The sequence below is a fragment of the Anolis carolinensis genome, chromosome 4 (assembly GCF_035594765.1).
Source record: "Anolis carolinensis isolate JA03-04 chromosome 4, rAnoCar3.1.pri, whole genome shotgun sequence".
Classification (NCBI taxonomy): Eukaryota; Metazoa; Chordata; class Lepidosauria; order Squamata; family Dactyloidae; genus Anolis; species Anolis carolinensis.
In genome coordinates this window covers 50999554-51023528 of record NC_085844.1, presented here as the reverse complement: position 1 = coordinate 51023528, position 23975 = coordinate 50999554, and the positions used below count along the sequence as shown (strand labels likewise).

The following is a 23975-nucleotide window of genomic DNA, read 5'->3' as shown; positions in this document are numbered from 1 at the left end:
CACCCCTCGCCTTGACTTCCTTGCTCTCCTTTTACTACACTGTATCTATTTCCCTGTCTGTGCCAAGGATGCTCAAGTCTCCATAATGGATGATGTGCAGTTTGGGGAAGGAGGGGAAGGAGAAGGATGCTGCTCATCCAAAACAAGAGCAAGCGCTCCAAGGCTCTGCGGTATCAGTTCAAAGGGCTTTTTTTGGGGGGAATGGGGGCACACTGGAGGTGATTCAGCCTGTTGCCAATATGAAGCTGTATAGGAGTAAGACATAGGGGATGGGGTCCTCGCATTGAGTACCAGCACCTTTTGCTTTCTTGCTGTAGGTTCTTTTTGTGTCTTTGTGGCTTGTGTAAACTGGAGTTTCCCCTCAGAAAACCCCCCAAAGTGGGGTCACATCCTTTCCGTGGGATTCGAAGGAGATTGGGATAACTTGAGATGAGCAAGTCTGGAAATGGAAGCTCCTTTTTCCCTTTTGGCTGCCTCAGGGCTCCTTGCTGGCACTGTGCATTTCATTACGGAGCATGCCAAGGTGTGCGGAGGAGAGGGGTGCCCCTGCATGTGTCGTGAGGCGCGCTGGCAATTATATATACAGGCCTTGTGATGACATCATCTCTCTGACTTTCGCTCCACTTCAGTCTCTGGGAGGCTGCTTCCTTCTGCATTGTTGTTATCTGTGAGCCTGACAGGGATGGCTCATTGTTGGGAAGATTTTATGCCCAATTCACAGTCTGGATGCAATTGTACATTTTAGCTCAGACTTATATAACCCCTAAGATGTGCAGACTGTCGCTGGTGAACATTACTATTGTGAAAGGTCTTGATTTTGCCTGTTCTACCTGCAGCAGTATTTACATGTTCTTGTGGATGTAATGCAAATAACATTAGCATTGTCGAGGTCTTGTTTGTTTTCTCCTATCCTTACCTGCAGCAGTGTTTCCGTGCTCTTGTGGATTTCATGCAAATAAGTCTATAGTGGTCACTTACTGTGAATGGCTGATTAGCTAGATAAAAAAGGAGGCAGTGTTTTATTCCTGCCCATGTCCTTTGCTCACTTACCTGCCCATTCATAAACTTCATGTGCTTATAATGGGCATTTGAGGGGCTGCAGGGTTTTTTTTTCCAGAAATAGCACAACCATCTCCTTCCAACCAGAAATACCTCAGCTTATATTTAAGAAACCTGTCTGCTCTGGCTTTTATGGAAAGATATTATGAGCAGCTGGATATACTTCATGAATATATACTAGGATCACTTAAGTAGCACTTGTGATATTTTATGCAGTGTTGAGAATGTTTCTTAAGGGTCAGTATCACCAGATGAATCCCGAAAACCCACCTCAGCAAAGACATTTGGAAATCAAAATTAAAATCTATGTATGGGGGTTGTTTAAGCTTGACTAGAGACTAGAGCTCAGAACTACCATTCTTTTCTGTTGTCATATTGTTTGTTATTTTGCATACAAAAAAACTATCTGTTTTTTCATCTGCGGTTCTAAGAAATACAAAGTGCAATATTATGTTTATTCTGAAGTCCTACTCTTTCCATGAAGCTTAATTCTTAGTGACTTTATTTAGGGCTGTAGTCTTAAGTTTTTAACCTTGGCAACAACCAGCAATCTGATGTTATAATTTGGAAGTGACAGTGAAAGTCTGGTTATAGAGCTTTACCAAATAGTGTTAGACAGAACCTGTAGAAAGAATGGAGTTGTAACTGAAGTACAATAATATGATATGGTTATGTCTCAAAGATGATAAGATGTTTTCAAATAGCAAGTTCTCTTTCATCAGATGCTTTTTATATACATTAATTACATTCAGAGGTAACTACTGGTAAATATTGGTTCCCATGCTTTTTGTTTCAGACCCGAGCAGTGCAACATTGTAACAACAAGCTATAGCAATTTATTTCAGTGTTTAATATTAACATGTCACACGTTTTCAATGACTGATCAGCCCCCGGTGGCACAATGGTTTAAACCCTTGTGCCAGCAGGACTGCTGACTGAAAGGTCAGCGGTTTGAATCCAGGGAGCTCCCCATATGTGGGGACATGAGAGAAGCCTCCCACGGGATGGTAAAACATCAAACATCTGGGCATTCCCTGGGTAACGTCCTTGCATACGGTCAATTCTCTCACACCAGAAGCGACTTGCAGTTTCTCAAATTTCTCCTGACACGATAAAAAGTGACTGATCAACTGGTTGTAGCCTATACTTTGAATATGGCTTTTGAAACTCCAATAATATGTCAGATTTTGTCTATCTCAAATAGCATGTTCCTGTTTAAAAATAAGTCCACCCATCACTATTTCTTCTGATTGTGGAAGTTCACCGCATTTATCAGCAATGCTCTATTAATAGCAATGATATGGAAAAAACTTATCAGAATAAGCTTATTTATAGCTTCTTGTTTTGCTTATTACGAATCTTAATATGATGTAAAGATATGAAGCCATTTCTTTCTATTAAAAGAAGAAAACTTTGAAGATAATGCACACTTCACAATATGCTACATATGTGAATAGTGAATATAAATTGATTAAACTAGGATAACAAGATGCAACTGCAGGTAGTTTGTACAGAAGAGGAAATTTCAATATTTGCTCTGGTTATTATGCCTCTATAAATGTTTGTGTATGAGCTTATTGACCCCTTTAGGGTAAAAATTTATAGCTATCCCTTGTAAATTCACTGGTGACACAACACTGCCTTATTAAATCTGATTTAGAGCTGATACAATGCCTGGTCCCTTGGTTGCCACATATTTTCTACAAATACTTCTGAATACTTTGGGAAACAGGGGGATGTTATAGTGGAATAACAGCCTATGATACTAAACAGGAAATTCACAGTATTATGTGTTTATGATGTGTTTAAATGGGTTATGAAAGAAAGAGTTTGGATCTTTGTCAAAGAAACTCAGCACTTTCATCAAACTGAGTTGTGAGTAGGTGAACAATTAAGTTTCTTATACTCATACAGGAGGTAATATAGGAATTTGCTGTCATAATGACAGCTTATATAGTACAATCATTACAGTTGGCTAAATATAAACTACTAACTCACATGAACTAAAAAAAAAGTTCATTAACAATCCCTGTATGATTTGCAACTATACATCCTCTTGATTTAATGCTCTTTATTTCTAGAGTCCAGAGAGCATATACAAAGCCCATCCAGTCAGACCCATAATGCAGGATCTGTATCGGTTTTACCAGAGGCGTCAAGACAATGCTTTTGGTAAAATCAAATTCATTTGGAACAAACCAAGGTGGTTTGTTCTGAATTAATTAAACACCTGGTAAAATCTGGATCTAAAGGTAAGATCCAGGTCTTACCAGGTATGGGCCCTGTGTGGGACCACATCACGTGATTCCCAAGCCCAATCCACAAAGCTATCTCAGTTTTTCAAGAGGGCACTCGCCCTCTTTCCCCAATCCCCAAATGTACCCCTAAACTCACCTGGCTGCCATAACATTCCTCCTCACCCCCTCCTAGCATGAGGTTCTGATGTGCCAGGAGACCTGGGGGTGGGTGCTGAGGAAGGATTCTTCCCCTGGTTTCCTGGGGAAGGGCATGAGGAGTGAAGTTATGATGACCAGGTAAGTTTAACTTTATTTTTAGGGTGCATTTGGGGGGCTTCGAGGTGGCTGCATGCCATCCGAATTGTAATCGGATCTGGTGGTTTGCTGAACAGCTGAATAGAAAACAGCATTTTATGTGCAGACCAGTTTAAAACAACATTTTGTAAGCAAATATATTTGTTTCCTGCTCTGAAAATGCTATTACTATTCAGAACATGATGCTTTCTCTGCAAATCAGTCATGTGCACATTTGTGCACCATAAATCCAGAAGTACAGCATTTTCTCCACCATTTTTGTGTGTGAAATAATCTACACAGACAAATTATTTTCTGGGCAGATAAATGCTGTTTTTCTGTACAAAACAAGTGTATGTCTGTGAATAAGCCATGAACTATGGACATTTTCATGAATCCAGAATTATTCTTATCACGGTTCTCACACTTGAACAATATAGGTGCATTTTTGTTTTTGCTTTTTGCATTTTCAGTATATTTTTTTGAATATTCTGTTCATCCCAACTTGGCAACACTGAGTTAGATGAATCAATGTTCTGACTCAGTGTAAGGTGGATCTGTATTTTTAAAGCGCAAACTTTTGTGGGCAAATATCACATATTCATTTCACCTGTTGGTGCTGTTGGTATCATTAATCTTGTTTCTGTTAAAATCTGTTGCAGCTGTTAACTATTACATTTGTCTCTCCATAGGCAATAAAGCAGCTCTTCAGCAGGGACATAGATAAGAATGCTATCTACCACAGGTGTGAAACAAATTAGATGCAAGTCTTGTACCAAAATAAAAATCAGGCTGTTCCCCCAGAGTTTGCCTTCCTTAATTCTTTTAATATTTGATAGCTTTAGTATACTCAGGAATTGAAGTTTTGTCTTTTTTGTAGTAAGTCTATACTTTTTGTGCAGTCTCCCCTTTTTCTTCTACTGGGATTCTTTAGCTTTTTAAGTGTACAAAGCTAATAGTACAATGGAGAAATTTTTACAGACCACAAAGACAGAATGATAGAGAGTACTTCACCTGGCTATCTAAGTGTCATGCAGGTTTCAAAAGATGTAGAAGCCCAGCAGGCATAGAAAGATTGGTCAGCCATTGCTTTGAAAGGGTTAGAAATATCTCAACCTGTCATTTCAATGAACAAGTAACTACTTCAATAATGCCTATGTTGTTATGATATTATAGAGATCTGTCCATCCTTCTTGCTCTTGGAAGTGCCTTTCCCTGAGTTCTGTCTTCTGGGAAATCTTGGAGGGGTGCAACCCACACTATACCTAGGAGTTCATGGATTTATGTTTGCTTGTGGCTCTGCACCATTTCAAGATAGATGTTCACCAGATACATGAACATAAGTACATTCATGCACTGCATGGAATATTCAGACAATGGTCTCTGAGGGAACAAAGGGACATTCTAGTCCTTACCCTAAGAAGCCAATGGGTTCTGTGTATAGAACTTTCACCTATTGGCTTGTGAGCACTCCTTTTACAGCCTGGCATTCTGGTTCTTTGTCTGACTGTATGAATTCTCAGATAATTCAAAGACCCATCTGATGGGAGATCTGGAGTTTGAGGATGAAGATGTTTGTGGCTGGCCTCGTCTCTGTGCAAACTTTGAAACAGTGGGCTGCTGGTGAAACTAGTCAGAAGACAAGATAGAGCCCTTCTCCCTTTCCTATCTTAATAGATTTTCTTCCCAGTTAGGAAAAAGTGGTGAAGAACTAATTCCTGTGCATAAACATAGAGAAATTAGAGATTAAAGGAAACGACATCTGTATGCTCCGTACATTCTCTGAATGAAGCAGAATAATTGCACAATGGTTTCTTTGTATTTGTGTGCTTTTTTCTGTAAAGATGCTCCTGGTGGTATGCATAGTCAGACATTAAGACCAACAAAAGTAAGTAAAAACAATAAAACAGTCAGATGATTTTACAGAGCCAAATAAAAAGAATTTGCTTTAACTTAAACAAAAATAAACAGGTAGTTATTTCAAGAGGAGTACATCCTACAATGGGAGCCCCGGTGGCGAAGTGCGTTAAAGCACTGAGCTGGAGACCGAAAGGTCCCAGGTTCAAACCCCGGGAGCGGTGTGAGCGGCCGCTGTTAGCTCCAGCTCCTGCCAACCTAGCAGTTCGAAAACATGCCAATGTGAGTAGATCAATAGGTCTACCTCTGGCTGGAAGGTAACGGTGCTGCATGCAGTCATGCTGGCCACATGACCTTGGAGGTGTCTACGGACAATGGCAGCTCTTCAGCTTTGAAATGGAGATGAGCACCAACCCCCAGAGTCAGACATGACTGGACTTAACGTCAGGGGAAACCTTTACCTTTTACATCCTACAATAGATGGGTGTTTGAGAGTGACAACTTCAGTGAAAATTACAGGTCTGAAGCCAGATATGTTCTGCTGTGCATTCACATCATGCATCTTGTTCTATCTGAGTTGTATATATCTTGTGAGATATGTACATTATTTTGTAGGAGGTTTATTTGTATCTAAAATGTACTCATATAGCTAAGCGGTGGGTCTGTTCATTTCATTATTTTTATTTTGAAATATACTTTTTGCTACTAAATGGCGCTTGCTTGTTCCCAAGCAAATGTGTTTAGTGTCAGACCAGTAGAGCCAACTCAACATTATTTTTATAGTCGTTGTGGTGCCATGCTTTCATTCAATTAAAAGTGTTTCTATTTTTAAAATCAAGGTCTTTAAAAACTTAGTTGCTTGCTTGAAAATATCAGCAGCACAGAATGCCAGCAGGGATTAAGAGACAAATTGTCCATGTACTTCATAATGAATTTAATATCCATGGCCATCTTAAGACCACATACAGCTCAACTGGCAAACCATTAGAGTTGTATCCAAAGTGAATGATAGCCTAGTTCCACCACTAGTTAGCAAAAAATTTACTAGATGACTCTTTTCCTATCACTTATTGTCACATCATGCAGTTTCATCTCCTGTACGTCAAGCTACTTTCAAGAAATACAGTGAGTGAGGGAGACTAGGCTGGTCATCAAGAAGACAACCCTGGTTTCAGTTCGTAATATTCTTTGAGATGTAACCACCTTGCGTCCCACTCGGGGTAGAGAAAGGCGGAGTGTAAATAAGGTAAATAAATAAATAAAATAAATAATTGTAAAGGTTATTACCGTTTATGATGATTGGCTGCAAATATGAATGATGAAGTGCATATTATTTCTGTCCTATCTTGTTTTCATATGATTTTCTTTCTGCTTTTCTGCAGAATTCTTATATTGCATTTTGAGCAATGGTGTATTTTCCTAGGTATCTGAAGAATGCATTTGCATTTCTTGCAGTCCTCATAAACTGTATAACAGGAGTTGACCTTCAAAAACATTTTTTGAAACTACAGCTCCCAGAATTCTGAAGCCTACATGGGCAGTAGTAGATGCTGGAAACTCTAATCCAAAAAGTATATTTTCCATACTTGGTATGGAACTTACAGTCTGATGGCAAACCTTTGCTTTCATCCAAAAATAATCTGGTAATGGGTAACTTTTTTGAACAGAGGTTTGTTATTTTTACCACAGCAGTCAGCCTTGCAAAGCTAGTGTATAATTTTAGTCTTGGTCAAATGAAATCCATTCCAAGAGTGTTGCTCAAGGCTATTAAAATATTCCAATGAAACTGAAAGATAATCTCAGGGCATGCAGGGCAGTGATGAAATGGGTGCCATAGAAGCACTATCAGAATGTTTATTTGGCACTTGTCTTTGCTCAGAGTCCTCCTCTTGCAAGGTTGGTTTTTTTTTTGTTTTTTTTAAAAACAGATTTTGAGCAATGAATACAACAAATTCCTTTCTCTTTCTGCTGATGAAATTTGGCTCAGCTTTGTTGTTTAAAATAGGAACAGCAATTAAAATGTAACATGACAACAATTTTTAGAATCTGACATGTAACTTAAGTGTCACATAACAAGGGTTGCTGACATGATGAGAATTAGCCTATTGTATGTGAAGGTGAATGCTTGGGTGGCTTGTTTTAGTATTATACATAGAGTTTTGGAAAGTTGCATTTTTGACTACAGAATCCCCTACTATGGTATTTTTATAATTCCTACGTGTATTACATAGAAGTCCCATTTTTCTGAGCAAATACTACCCTCATAAGGTTGTGGATGCTACGTCAGGGTTTTCATATGCACAGTTATATATGAATATGGGGAATGGGTGACAAGAGATGCTAGGAAACACTAATGAGAATCACAAAGATGACTTGATTTGTAAGGATACTTCTGCTGGATCTCTTGTTAGAAGAAACAAGTCACATTGCTTTGTCTCCATATAAATAAAGCTGTAGTGAAGATGCAGTGCTCTGCTGTTTGTCATCCTTGCTTTCACAATCAAGTTTAAAGTTGCCATGGCTGGAGTCTAGTTTGAATATAACATTGCCTGACATAAAACCTCTACTGGGAAAAATAGACTCCACAGATGCTTCTAGATACCCATTGTAAGTTCATAATTTCAGACTTAAGCAATTGTTTGAATGAAACATTGTGTATTTTTGCATCTCTCATTTATATGTGGACCAAACTAGTTCTTGTCTTAGATGGTTTTAAGTTCATATAAGATTTTAACATTGGAGGAAATATATTGTATACTTCCTTGAGATCCCGTGATAGAAGGCGGGATATAAATATTTTAAGAAATAATTTGTTTTCTGAAGGTACTACATATATTTGAGGATAGGGACAAAATTATACCATAGTGATGGGCTAAAGTGTTAGGGAGCTTTCTGCCTGAAAGTCATCTAAAAAGCCAAAGACTCAACAGCAGTCTATTGGTATGGTGTGTTTTCTCCCTTTTCTCCCTGGTTGGTCAGAGTGCAATATTAATGTGTAACTGGTGAGATAACATAAAGGAGAAAAGTTTCAACGAGGAAAACATAACTAACATTGACTTTCCTGGAGAAAAGAGAATACAGGCAGGCCCCAAGTTACAAATATCTGACTTACAAATGCTTCATTGTTAAGAATGGGGGTGAGACAACAGAAAATGAGAGAAATCTACCCTTTGGAATTCACTCCTGAAAGAATTATCATGGGGAAAAGGTGTCTCCACAGAATCTTTATCACCAATCCTTGTTTCCACAACAAAGCCACATTTTTCAAAATCCAATTATCACAGGGAAAGAAAGTGAGGTGAAATTTTATGAACGGGCACAGACAGCAAAACAAACTCTACAGGGGTGTTAACCCTTTCCTTTGCTATCCAAAGCTAAACAATATATATTTTTGACTGGAGTTACACTCATCCGTACTTCTAAGATGAACAGTAGTGAGTTCTGTGGAACCTTTCATGAACAAAAGATTTCTAACACTAAGTTGTCATGGGCTCTCTTCAGACTATAAAAGGATATGTCTTAATAAACTTGTTTGTCTTTAGGGTGCCATGTTTACTTGTTGCCTATTTTCCAATATATGACAGATTATCATGGGGTTTGCTTGGCACATTTTTTTCAGAGTGGGTTTTCCATGTCTTTGCTCTGAGAATGTGTTATTTGCCAAAGTTTGGTCTCCAAAATCCTCGTCCAACACCCAAATCACTACCTCACGCTAGTTCTCCTTTAGTGTGCCATGGGCTAAAGTTATTTTTTCTGCAACAAGTCAAGATGATTTCCTTCTGAAAGTTGTTACAATTTGAAGCATGGATACTTTGGAGGCAGAAAGAAAAGTTTCTCATTTAGATGATAATAGGAGGAAGATAAAAGAGAATACAAATAAGTCAGTAGTTTTTGCTTTGTGCAAAATACATAGCAAAAGAAAACTATGAAACACTAGTTTTTTTAAAAAGCAATTCAAGATAGGAGTGTAAAAGTGGCTTATCTCACTCTGGGATGATCACTATCTTAAGGGATAATCCCGTCAAGTAATGAAGAAATCCTGTATGCCTCTCAGTGATAAACTCAACCAAGTTCAAAGTGATAAATTGGTTTAGGATTGCAACCTCAATGTAGTGCTGAGTTAAGTAAATCACACCTCAGGGCTTAACCCATCTTTCTAAATATCTCTTTTTGACACTTGAAGTGGTGATCACTATTGTTGTATCAGAATTTATGGAAATATAAAATTTAAAACATAAAATTGATAGAAATGCATTAAAACTGAGCTGAAATGCCCTCCCAGTTTTGTTGTCATTTTTGTAGATAACAGAACATGCTTATGCTGGTTGTAGGCAGTTCTTCAAGAAGATCATAAGAAAAAGGGCAAAGTGTTTGACCTGTCTTACAATGACAGCAATTGCACTCCTTCTACTAGATTTGGTCTCATGATACCATCATGAGATTTAACTATATAGGTGACATTTGAAACTAATCCAGATAGAAGGCAATATTGCTTTCCTTCACTGTTTTGTGTTAGGAAAGATGAAACTGTTCAGCAACAAGAACACAATGATTACACTCAACCTAGCCTTTAATTTAAAAAATCATGGCACTCTCTTCCATTCCATATGTAAAAGCCAAGTAGATTGAATGGATCCTAATAGCTTTGGCAATGGGATGGAGTCCAGAGGGGGACTGGCGGAGTGGGTGGAGGTGGAGGCAATTGTGAGGCCTATATTTTAAAAGTCTTTCCTGAACCCTTCTATAATGGACAATTGTGTGCCAGTGTCCAATCTTCCCTTTCTGAGCAAGGTTCTGGAGTGTGTGGTAGCCTCCCAATTTCAGGGATTTCTGGATGAAATGGATTATCTAGTTTCATGCTTGACTGTGGAATAGAGACAGCTATTTTCGCCTTGGTGGATGGCCTATGCAGAGAGCTAGACATAGAGAATGTGTTCCTGTTGGTTCTCTTAGATTTCTCAGCAGTTTTTGATACCATTGATCATGTTATCCTTCTGGGGCATCTCTCTTGGATGGGACTGGGACACACTGTCTTACAATGGCTCCAGTACTTCCTGGAGAGGCGTACTCAGAAGGTGGTGCTGGGGGACTCCTGTTTGAACCCTTGAATGTTGTTGACCTATGGGTTCCTTGTGGTTCCTTAGGGTTCCCCATGCTGTTTAACATGTACATGAAACTGCTGGGAGAGGTCATCGGGAGCTTTGGTGTACAGTGCCACCTATATGTGGATGACACCCAACTCTGCTACTCCTTTCCACCTAATGCCAAGGATGCTTTTCTAACCCTAATCTAGTATCTATCATCAGTAATGGATTGGATGAGAACAAACAAAGTGAAACTTAATCCAGACAAGACAGAAGTGCTCCTGGTCAGTCAAAGGCAGATTAGGGAATAGGGATCAAGCCTGTGCTGGATGGGGTTACACTCCCCCAGAAGACACAGGTCCGTAGTTTGAAGATCCTCCTGGACTCAGCACTGAACCTTGATGCCCAAGTGTCTGTGATGGCCCAGAGGGCCTTTCCATAATTAAAATTTGTGCACCTATTGCACCTGTTCATTGCCAGATCTGGCCATGGTGGTCCATGCCTTAGTTACATCCGGTCTGGATTACTGTTACATGCTGTCCATGGGGCTTCTTCTGAAGAGTGCTCAGAAACTTCAGCTGGTCCTAAGAGCTATAGCCAGGTTGTTAACTGGGGCTGGCTACAAGGAGTACACAACTCCCCTATTGTGGCAGCTCGACTGTCTGCCATTCTGTTTCCAGGCACAATTTAAGTGCTGGCTTTGATCTTTAAAGCCCTGGACAGTTCAGTTCCAGGCTATTTGGCCAACCGCATCCCCATGTATAAATTTGCCTGGGCCCTGAGATCTTCAGGAGGGGTTCTTCTCTCGGTCCTACCCACATTTCAAGGTTGATTCGTGGGAACAAGAGAACAGACCATCTCAGTGGCTGCCCCACGCTCCCTGCTCAGGGAAGCCAGAATGGCCCCCTTGCTGCTGTCCTTCTGGCAGCAGGCTAAAACCATTCTATCTAGACAGGCTTTTAAAGAAGAAGATTTTTAAGATCAGTTCAGGGAGTGTTGTAGTATTTAATCCAGAGGGTGCTATTGGTGGGACTGGGGAGAATATGAGTTTTAAATGCCGTCTCAGTATATCTATTGTATTTTCATTTTGTTTTTGCCAACAGCTACTGTTTAATTGCTTTTTAACTTTTGCATTGCACCTTTTAAACTTGCTTAGTGTGGATTGTTAGTCGTCTCGAGTCTCCACAGGGAGAAAGGTAGAGTATAAATAAATATAATAAACAAATACCTAGAAGATTTTTTTCTTTTTTCTGAAATATTCTTTGCATGGCCTCCGAATGTCAATGTGTGATTGTGTTGTGTGAAGTAGGATCGGGAGATGAATATTGGCTGCCCATCAAACTCCATCATGTTTTGGCGTTTATGCTCCAATAAAATGGTTCAACCGATGTGTTGGTGGGCAGAGTGCCATGCAAACAGGACTTCAGTAGAGACAACTAACAGGCCATGTTTGCATGTCAGGTTAGGCATGCATGTCTGCATATTAATAATATGGAGAGTTTTTATTTAAGGAAAAAAGAGCTGCTCTCTGAACTGAGAGGGTGACCTTTGAAAAATAGGATGCAAGACAGAATTTGAATTATGGATATGCATGCTGCTATGAAATGGCTGGCATTCTTCCTGCATTTTGTTATTATGCACAGCCGAGGTAGTAAAAGTATAAGGAAGCTTTGCAGTCCATTAACGCTTGATGCAACAGTAAGAAATCAACATTAAAAATGTCATTGGTTGAAATACATCTACAATTCATCATTGTGAAATATGTAGTCCATCAAAGAACTGCATGGGATTACATGTGCCAAAGGAGTCTACATCTTATTATGATGATCAATCAAGTCCTATCAAGTACAGAATTAAAAGTTTCCCTCAAAAAATAAACCAAAAAAAAGAAAACTTTCCTCCAGGAAATAGTAAAAGCTGCTTGGAAGTATGCTTTTGTCAAGTTGCAGGTAAAATAGCTATCAATGAAGAATTAGTATTCTCAGGAGCTAATAATAATGGGCATATTAACATTAACAGTCCAGTGCATATTCCAAGGCCCTCTCTGAGCAACATAAAATATTCCAGGAAATATTATCTGTCATCTATCCAGTGGACAAGTCCATCAAATGATTGATGGATTAAGTATATATATGATAATATTTTCTGCATTCTTTTCTTATTACCTCTGAGGAAGGATTGGAATCTTACATTTGGATAAAACAAGTTGGGCTTTTTACAGATAAACCAGATACAGTTAGTAGCATCTTGAGATATGACCTTTCCCCTATTTCTGTTATTTTGTACACTAATGCATTTGAATTCTTTGCTTTATTTCTGAGAAACTGAGCAACAAATCAGAAAGTCTCCAGTTCAAATCATATAGATATAGTGAAAGTCCTGGTTGGTTTTAGGTCAATGATGTTCCTTCAACAGTCACATTTGCAATATAAAGATGATGTAATAATGTTCACTTACATTACAGAGTTCTAACAATTATAGTAAAATATTTATGGGGAGTATTTCAAATACTATCAGGTACAATAAATACAAAATACCGTCATCATTTATCATACGAGTAGGGAATTCAGTAGGATTGCTGGATTTAATGTTTGTGGAACCATGACAATTTTTTCAATGGAGCTTGCACAGAGGATGTCCCTAAACATTCCTAAACAAAATGCAACTTACATAGGGAGACTTTTGATTTATAAAGATGTGTCCAACTACTGTAACTGTTAGACAAATATTACCATACATAAGTTAGTCAGCTAGTCATAAATACCAAAATATTTGTGCAAGTCTCTCTTATCTATTGTTGTTCACTGCTACATGTTTGCCTCAGTTGTTAAAAGTGTTCTTTTAATTTCTCATATTCCATGAACATCATGTCACAGTAGCTGTTTGCATTTGCATTTAAATGAATTTGATTTAAGATGAGGGCTGGAAAAATGATCTTTTTGCTCTGATGTTTGGATGTTGTCTTATTTCCTTTCATGGTAATGAGAGTTGTTTCTTGCCTTTAGAGGATGTTCTTGATTTGTTCTGGGATTCAGCCTTTTGATGGGTTTAGCTGACAATCATAACAAAAGGACGGAGCCTTTTTAACCAGTAAAACTGTGCTCAAAGTAATTAATAGGACATTGCTGAACTTAGCAAGGCTGGTCCTCAGATGACGATGGATCTCTGCCTTTGAAACAGGCTGTGTCTGATAGTCAGCAATTTGTAGGAATTAATCCAAGGCTGAAACACAACATACATTTATCATCATCAAGGAGAAAAATCACATTCAGTGTAAGAAGGGGTTCTTCGTTTTACAGCAGCCTAACCATAAATGACTTACCCAAGCTGAATCCTGAGCCAACAACATGAGTTTGCCAAGAATCTGAAGACAGTCATTTCATCCATTTCATCCCATTAACCAGCTGTGTATTCTGCAATTCTATGAGATTAGTTGTGCAAACCGAAGACCTTGCATGGTGAGTGCTCTTAACTCTTCACCAGTGACACCAGGAGAAATCTAGTTACAGTGCACATTTTTTCACATCTTTATTTTCTCTATTTTTGTTACAAATTAAGTGCCTTTTGTTACAGTGATAGTTGCTTGCAAGCAAGTCTTCCTAAAAGTGCATACCCAAAACAATTCATTGTATTTCTCTAGGCAGTCTTTGTAAGAGCATAGCCAAATATATGCTAATGAGTCTCCCTACATCCTCATTTGGATGGATATGCATGCTGAGTTTTGAAGGGGTTGAGCCTGGATCCAAATTACCTTCAATCCCAGTGATACCCAAAATATCAATATCAAACTTGTCAGACTATGGATCACTTAGTACTACAAAATAAATGTTAACTGGTGAAAGGTGCAAAAACAGAAGACAATAGAAGAAGACCGAAGCATTTTGATGAATCTTTGGTTCAGAATTATTCCTCACAACCATATGCGTTCACTACATCCTCAATGTTATAATGAATTACTACTGGAATATTCGTGCTTGAAAGGTGGGGTCACAAAAACTTCCAACCAGTCTGTTAGCTATCCCTAGACATTCCAACCTTCTCCATTTAGAAGTATCCTGAAAAGGATACAAAGACCTAATTTATATAGTTTTTAAAAAAGTTTTTATTGAGTGATTTAATGACATACAAAATGTAAAAAGAAAACTAGAAATAATCAAGTACACATAAATTATAATACAGGTATGCCATTCCCCCAAACAAGTACATTGCCACATTCTCTTGTATGTACCACTTCCCCATAATAGATTGTAATACAGAAATATGTATGTCTTGACTTTTATAATATATTCATCCTCTAATCCTATTGCATACTTGCCCCCTCTTATCAGCTTTGGGGAGAACTGTGTGGGCATGTGCCTGCAAGGCACCTGTCGGGCTTCTTAATTTCATAAGCAAGGGATACTGGTTTAGCCAGTTCCTTCCTCTGAAACATAGCCTGGTGTTCATTGGAGGTCTCCCATTCAAGTACTGACTCAGCTAACATTTCTAAGTTTGGACAGGACTGAGTACCGCTGGTGTATCCCCAGTTTTTGGGAGGGATGGTAAAGAGTTTTAATTTAGGAGTAGCATTTCATTCTGAAAATGGGCAAGCTCAGAACTTGGAAGCATTTTTAATGGGAGGGAATTTCCATCACATTAAACACCACTCATTATTAGCCCCCCCCCCATCTGAAGCCATTTAAATTTTTAAAATGTGCATGTTAAACACAAACTGCACACAATTTGGCCCTAGAAATCGTAGTCACTTTGTTAGTTTTAGAGCACAATTCTAAGTGATCACCCTGTCTTGATAACTGGAGCTGGTTAGATGATGTATTGGTAGCACTCCAATGGCAAAGTGCCATTCTTCCTAATGGCCCTGATCTAGCCCTGTCAGCTAATTCCATCCTTGTTGCTGTTAAGGAGAAAGGAAGATAGTGAAAACAACTGATCTATTAGACTTAAAAAATGTCTAGTGAAACTCCCCTCATCTGGCACAAGCTCTCAAGGTTGGAATGCAGAAGGAGACCTGCCCACTCCACTTCTCCCAACTCTATATGGAAATGCTCTCAGAAACTAGTTTTGCTGGGAGCTTGTATTTTTCTTTTTTCATAATGGTGGCTTCTTCCCTAATTGGAAAACATTATAGGCATTTAAAAAAAAAAATAAAAGCTGCAAAATGACACATCAAATTATGACAACTAATTTTGTCTATCCGCTCAAAAACGTCCTGTGTACAAAATAGATCTCAAATGTATAGACTTCTGTTAAGTAGTGGGGAAAACATGCACAAATTTCAATAATCAAATGCTTTTGTGGCACTAACCTACAACAGTTCAGAAAAACTAAGGCCACATAAAATTATTAGTCTTTAAACTACAAGAAGAATTTTGCTTTTGCTGCAAATGCCTACCACACACACATCGAAATGTACCAAAGGTTTTAGATTTGGGAGCTACTTCATTCTGACATGGAAAATTCAGAATTTGGAAGTAACATTTTTACCTAATAATGTTTCCCTTTTTTTTTTGTTATAACATGAGAAAATATTACTTTTAAGAGTTTTAACATCAACTATATTAACAATGTCTTATAACATTCTTTATAACTATGGGGACATTTTTCTCCCAAATATATTATAGTTTCCTAATCTAGTTCCTTTCTCTATAGTTGCTCTGATACTATTAGTCATAAGCCCACAATAAGACACACTATTGATTAAAGATCACACTTAAACTCAATTCAGCCCCAAAGTGCCTAAATCGTTAACATCTTTTGAGAAATTGCTACAGGCTTTCTTTCAGTCTGAAAAGTGCTCAAGAGAATGTTAATGCAGTTGTGCTATTTTAAAAAACCTTCTTGTTCCTCCATATGTAAATTCCATATCAGTTACTGATGCCAGAATGCAATTAAGAACATACCATAGAAATTGGAGAAATGCAAAGTTGTTTAGCCTCATTATGTGAGTATTGGTTCAACATGCAACTTTGAAGTTAATTGGTTTACTTTGATTTTTTAAAAGCTGGCAACTTATTAAAGAAGGGTGATTATTTTTAAACTATCCCTTTGAGAGGGATAAAATATTTCTCAACAGTACATGTTAACATGTTAACCATTTACGCATACATATTATATTGGTCAGATGGCAATTCAACTTGTGTAGGATAGAAGTAGATCCACAGAAAAGTAGTGGTACCTGAGAAAAATAATTATGAAAATACCTTAGAAGAACATTACTTCTCCCACTGTTCCTTCGTGGTCATATCTGGTTCCCCTGTGGTTGCTTTAAGCAACATGAAGGACAAAATGGAGGTGCTTTTTCTCTAAGAAACCTGCATGTGTTAAGTTTCTAAGATGTCTGAAGTGGGTTTTCATAGCAATTCCTGGGTCTATCTTAACAAGTATTGGGTTAAATTCTATTGTTAATCCTGTCTAGAATATATCTACTGAATCTGTTGGATTTACTTATATCTTGACTCATTCAACAGCTGATTTGATTTATTGTGGTTGGGACTAGTCAACTGGAATCTAACCATTTGCAGACTACCTCTGACCCGTAGTCTTTGCCAGTCAGTTGTTTCATTGGTACTGTGCTTTTGGGAAACAGTGTAATCTTTTTTCAAAGGTAAGGTGGATTGTGAAGTGGAAGTAACACACACAAAAAAATTAAAATCTTATTTCCCGTTCATTTTATTTGGTGTACTTTGTGAGGTAAGTTCTATACATTCTCATTGCATGTTGCCTATCTAATAAACATTATGTGGTCAGGAGGGAGAGGAATAGGAGTGAGTGTGGCTAGTAGCCGGGGAGATCAATAGAAATGTAGGAGAGGGATGCCAGTCTACCTTCCCACAGATTTCAGAAAATACCTGAAACAGCTTCCACATTCCAAGCAAATATAGAGTCAGCACTCCACATTTGTAAGTTTTGCTGTTGCAGATTTGATCATTTATAGATATGATAAATATGCTTTCTCCATTACCTTCAGGGTGAGTCTATGATTATCTGAGAGAACACATCTCTAGGAATCTCTAAGGTCCCTTCTACACTGCCATATAATCCAGATTATCAAAGTATATAATCTACATTATCTGCTTCAAACTGGATTATATGAGTCAACACTGCCATTTAATCCAGTTCAAAACAGATAATCTGGATTTTATATGTCAGTGTACAGTAGATGTGGCCTTAGAAGTTCCTAGAGAGGTATCATATAAAAATATAATTTTAAAAATGCATGGTTTTCCCATGTTTGTAGTGGTTTTACACCCTTAACAACCACAAAAGTGGAGAGCCTACTGTGCTTGAAATGTTTCATTCATTTATGTTATTGTTTATGTTAATGCTAAGGTTGTGGATTCAATCCTTGTATAGACCATCATTTTATTATCATTTAAATCTTTGCATTGCTTGCAACTAAAATTCTTCCCATGCTCCTTCTCTTGCTAATAAGCATTGAAATAAAGCAATTTAGAGCAGTTCACGGATAGTGAGATCCGGACTGCGGATAGTGAGACCAGATATGTGCACACCATGATCCAATAAGCCGATAAAGAAGCCCGGTAGCAAGCCACCGTGAGTCCGTGCCTGGCAAGATGAAAAGCTAAAACCCAGTGTTCCCCAATCAAAGAAATCTCACCAGTTGAAGAAGCCATTGAGGAATCCGGCCAGAAAGGATGACAGCCAGCAGTAAGCCACTTAAAGAAGCTGACATGTTTTGCAAGCATAAAATATAAATTTTAAACAGTACAATCTTTTGTTTTTCTCATGCCCATCCAGCAGAGGCCAGCCTCTTGCTGATTGGCGGAGCCAGCCTTGACGTCACAAGCAGCTAGAAGGATTGCTTCTATATGGAGGGGTGGTGGCCCCTGGCAGCCAATCAGGGAGTGTTCCCCGCTTTCAATGCAGATTCCAGCTCTCCAATGGCTGACTGGGGTCCGGGTAACCAGTGGAACAAAAGGAGACATAGTTTTATGAATGTATTACCATGTCTCAACCTTAAGACAAACAAAGAGTGACCCTCAGGTCCCATTGGTTTTATTGTCTGTATACTGGCTCTGAGTCCTCAATAAATGAGTCTAGTGCGTATGGTGCTAGTGTCCATTGTGTTCCATCTCAGTATATTGTCCAAGATGATGGGATTAGATTATCCATCCTTGGGAAAGGGGTATGGCAATTAAAAACAACAGTAGCAGAGCTTCCCCAAATTCCAGGAAAGATGCCTGTGTGATTGTGAGTCCTTTGTCCATGTGGCTGGCACAAAAGAAGTTTGGCCCAATTCAGGGTCCAGTAATTTCTTGCCCAGCTCATTCTATTGATCCTGGAGATGCTGATTGTTTGAGCCCATTATTGAAGTAATGACCCAGAGGACACAAGAGGAAATCTGGGTCACAGTGTGTTGGTAAAAGGTTACCAAGATGGCTTCATATCCCAAAGAGTTATACAGTAGAGTCTCGCTTATCCAACATAAATGGGCCGGCAGAACATTGAATAAGTGAAAATGTTAGATAATAAGGAGGGATCAAGGAAAAGCCAATCAAACGTCAAATTACATTATGATTTTACAAATTAATCCCCAAAACATCATGTTTACAATAAATTGACAGAAAAAAGCAGTTAAATACACAGTAACATTATGTAGTAATTACTGTATTTACGAATTTAGCACAAAAACATCGCAATGTATTGGAAACATTGACTACAAAAACACTGACTATTAAAAGGCAGACCGCGTTGGATAATACAGAACATTGGATAAGCGAAAGTTGGATGAGCGAGATTCTACTGTATATAAAAGCATAAAACACAAAATATTAAACACACACATAAGGGTCCCAGTATCCGCTGACCAGATGATCCCAGAGGCAGCAATTGTCTGGGACTTTAAGGTTTGAAATTGACCCAGAGGTTGGACACATATGCAAGGGGCTTTATAGGGGGGAAAGGAAAAGAGGACTTGTTTAGGCAGGGAACCTCAGCCAATGATGATGGGGTCTGTAAAGGCAGAAGCCAGCGGTAGCGTTGAAGAGAAAGGAAAAAGCCAGATAGTTTCACAATTCGAGGAGAAAATGGGTTCAAAACAATGTATCTCCTGGAGCTGGCTCTGCTGCTGGTCCTCTCCCAGTCTTTCGCCAGTTCATAATTTTCCACAGGGAGGGGGGGTTGTGGCTCGATATCAACATCACCCAAGTCTCTTCTTTTATAATGATCAGAAGATGATTGTTGCTTAGAATAAACAGTGTTATTCCACTATCCAAAAAAAGCTTCGAGCCTCAGTGTTTCTTACATTGTGTCAGATTCTTTGGCATTCAAAGGAAGCAATCCCTACTTTGTTTTTTTGAAAAGTGTCCTCACACACATTATGTGGACAGACACATTATTTAGGCAATGAAAATATGTTACTTTGGCTCTTTTTCTAGGGGAAAGCCACATTCTAGGATTACCTCTTGTTTGGAGCTGGATGGTTTCTAGCATAAGCATGAGATACAGTGGGCCCATGGTTTGTTTCTGGGGGTTTGTTTCCGGACTCATAGACACACCAATGCCAAAATCCATGAATATACAACAATAAAATATTACATAATATACAATAATGTAGTAAAATGTTTCCTCATATAAAATGGCAAAATCAAGGTTTGCTTTTTGGACTTTAAAGAAACTGTTTTTAAATGTGGATGGTTGAATCTGGGGTTGCAGAATTCATGGATAAAAAAGGCTGAATGTATTAGATTTGTCTTCTTCCTGGAAGAGATGCATCAAGTCTGTGCAATTATTTTATCAGTACAAGAGCAAATGGAAACTCAGATCTAGACAATACCCTGCATATTTCCTTTAAAAAGATCTTATTCCCTGTGTTCTCTGCTTTAATCTCATGTGTATAAATGACTCATCGATGACAGAAATCTATTCTTCTATCTATTACCAGATTGTACTATGTCCTATTCTGTCTGTCTGAAAGAGCCAAGATTACAGCATCATCCAAAAACAGCAGTGCATGAATCACTGATATTCAAGATGGAAAGGACTATATGCTGCATTTCCTACATAGCGCTGGGGGCATTTGAGTGTATGTTTTGTGTTGATTTGACCTAGGATGTGCATATGCAGGGAGAGGTTGTATGTCACAAACAATGAGGCTTTTAACACTTTTCCTGGGAGAATGTTCCAAGAGAGAGAAAAAAGATTTTACTGCTCATTTTAGTGTAATTGTTTATTTTATTCATGCGTAACTGCTTCCAAATTCTGAGCTGTCAGCTTTGAAGTATTTCCCACACAACATCTACAAGAGGCTTCCCATTCTCTGGCAATTTTGGGTTCCTGTGTCACGCTTGTTTTTAGAGCTGTTACCAAATTTGGACATGATCATCCTCTAAAATTCTCTCAGTTGTGCCTCACTCTTCTACAGAATTACAGTTTGCAAACACAACCAAAAGCAGAAGCAGTTCCATCTCCTGCCTCAGCTTGGCTGAAAGTATATTTTAAAATGTTAGTGAGTATGTGTTGTCGAAGGCTTTCATGGCCGGGATCACAGGGTTGTTGTATGTCTTTCGGGCTGTGTGGCCACGTTCCAGAAGCATTCTCTCCTGACGTTTCGCCCACATCTATGGCAGGCATCCTCAGAGGTTGTGAGGTATGGATCCATATCCATACCTCACAACCTCTGAGGATGCCTGCCATAGATGTGGGCGAAACGTCAGGAGAGAATGCTTCTGGAACATGGCCACACAGCCCGAAAGACATACAACAACCCTGTTAGTGAGTATGTCTGCTCACAGAGTTCACAGGAGGACTCATGGGGTGCCAGGAGAGACAGCTTGTTTAAAGTAGGGGTCCTCAAACCTTTTAAGTAGAGAGCCAGTTCATAGCCCCTCAAATTGTTGGGGCGGGGGGGGGGCAGACTATAGTTTGAAAAAAAACATGAACGAAATCCTATGCACACTGCACATATCTTATTTGCAGTGCAAAAAAAAATGAAAGAATGATACAATATTTAAAATGATAAACCTACCAATATTTCTTTAAAAAAAAACTACCATATTTACTCAAATCTAGCTCACCTTTTTTTGGGCTGAATTAACGGCACTCCATGCAGTCATGCCGGCCACATGACCTTGGAGGTGTCTACGGACAACGCTGGCTCTTCGGCTTAGAAATGGAGATGAGCACCAACCCCCAGAGTCAGACATGACTGGACTTAACATCAGGAGAAAACCTTTATCTTTACTACCTTCCCAAAACTAGAATGCACATTAGATTTGTGTGAGCCAAAGCAAAAGGGGAAGCAACTTCAAGAGCTCCTGGAGCTCTTATTAAAGTTAAAGTGGATTCATTCTACAGCATAGATGCACCCAAGGTTTTCTTTTCCATCGTTGGAAGCTTTGGTGTTCTAACACTTTTGTTTTTAAAGGCAGCATTATAAGCATGTACCCACTGTAATGCACACCTCTTTTCTCCAAATTCCAAAGAGTGCACTTTTTGCCGGTGCACATTACATTTGCCAGCAAATACTTTTTTGATTTCCGGGTTTTGAAAATTGAGGTGTACATTACATTCCATAGCACATGAGACTCGAGTCAATACAGGTAATTCAGAAAACACACAATTGATTAGCCCTTCCCTCCCAGAAGCAGGCATTTGGGAACAGGCAGTCCTCCAGATTATGTAGAAATACAATTTCCATCATCTGTATCATTCGTTGTGCTTGGCAGGTTGATAGAAGTTGCAATCCCAACAACATCTGTTGGGACATCATATTGCATTGTATTGCTTTATATTTAGAAGGTAATAATTACATTTTCATTAGAAGACCTTAAGAAGAAATAGCAGCCAGGCCAGAGGGTTCTATGAGAACAGCATGCTTTCCTATAATAAGCAGAGCCTGAGAGAATAATTGCAGGAGAGTAGAACACATGGTTAGGAAGGCAAACCACTGAGTCATGTACCAGAGGAAAGGGTAGCGATGGACAAGTTGTGCAGCAGCTCCTATATGCTATTTGTCTCATAGCCTTCCTTCCAGTCTCACTTCCCTTCCCTTTCTGTCTTAAATGTTTTGCCTGTCAGCTTTGGCATCCAAAACAGATGTGTTAGAGGGTTGTTGTATGTCTTTCGGGCTGTGTGGCCATGTTCCAGAAGTATTCTCTCCTGACGTTTCTCCCACATCTATGGCAGGCATCCTCAGAGGTTGTGAGGTATCCAGAATACTTCTGGAACATGGCCACACAGCCCGAAAGACATATGACAACCCTGTGATCCCGGCCATGAAAGCCTTCGACAACAGATGTGTTAGAATCTGGATACTTACCAACTAGGTGGCACATAAGCAAAGACATTGGAGCAGGTTGTTTTGTTGTTGTTGTTGTTGTTGTTGTTGTTGTTGTTGTTATATTGATTTTATTTATATCCTGTTTTTTTCCTCGTAGGGACTCAGAGTGGCTAACAACCAAACAATCTAATAACAGTTTAAAACAAAATAAATGCAGATATTGAAAAACAAATATCAGTGCATGGATATAGAATTAAAAACAATTAAAATACAACAAAAAACAATTAAAATTACCACCATCACCCCAACAAAATCCTATCCACAACCTCCACAACAGTGTGCTCCTCATGTTGCTGTCGCTGATGTGGTTGTTAATTTAGCAGTTTTTCAAAGAATATTGTTATTCAAATAATCTTCAACCATCTTTTCTGTGGCTATAATAATTTGGAACAACAATTAAACTAATGGAAAACTTTACAAATGATACAACCTTTTTTGAAAGATTAGCAGCCTAGTACTGGTTATTTACATCTGGAGCAACTGCTATGGCATTCAATGTGTATATACATATTATTTTAGTGTAGAAATTTTAGTCACAAAATGAACCCCACAAAACTGGATCAGTGAAAGTATTGAACTTTAACTCTTATTAAAAGAGAATTGTTCATTCCTCTGGGTAAAGTGGCAAAAGAGAACAGGTTGGTCTCCCCAAAGATAACCCAACGGAAGTGCCAGTCCTTTTGTGAATGTCTTAGAGGGAACATGATGACTATAGTTCTTTGGTGCTTCCCCTCAGAGGAGTGCCAAGAGGGTAGGGAGGATTGCTGTTTCTTTTAGGTTCTTCCAGGATGCACTAAGCTCTCACCATTTGCCACTCTACTCAAAGAAGGAAAGAGTTTCTTTTTATATAAGAGTTAATATTATATCTTAAACTTTATCAGACAATGGGCCATTCCCCTCTCTGAGTAGCAAAAGACCTTTTGAATGCCTGGGTAGGACAATAGTGGCAGTGTTGGCAAGTATCCCATGCTATAGAGACAAAATTCCAGGATCCTACATAAGGATCTTGGGTGGCTGTCAACACTCTCCCAATGCTGGACAAGATCCAACTCCAGAAGTAGCATTCAGACTTTCCCCAGTTTTTTATTTAGTAGGGATGCTTCCAGACAGCACCAAAATCCATGCCAAGGCAGGTTTTTTAAA

The 23975-nt window shown here is 38.8% G+C and overlaps 1 protein-coding gene across 3 annotated transcripts in view; it reads left to right on the top strand.

Moving 5' to 3' along the window:
* dtna (dystrobrevin alpha) overlaps positions 1 to 23975 on the top strand; it is a 267864-nt gene that overhangs the window by 175 nt on the left and 243714 nt on the right. The gene's annotated exons all lie outside the window — the stretch shown is intronic.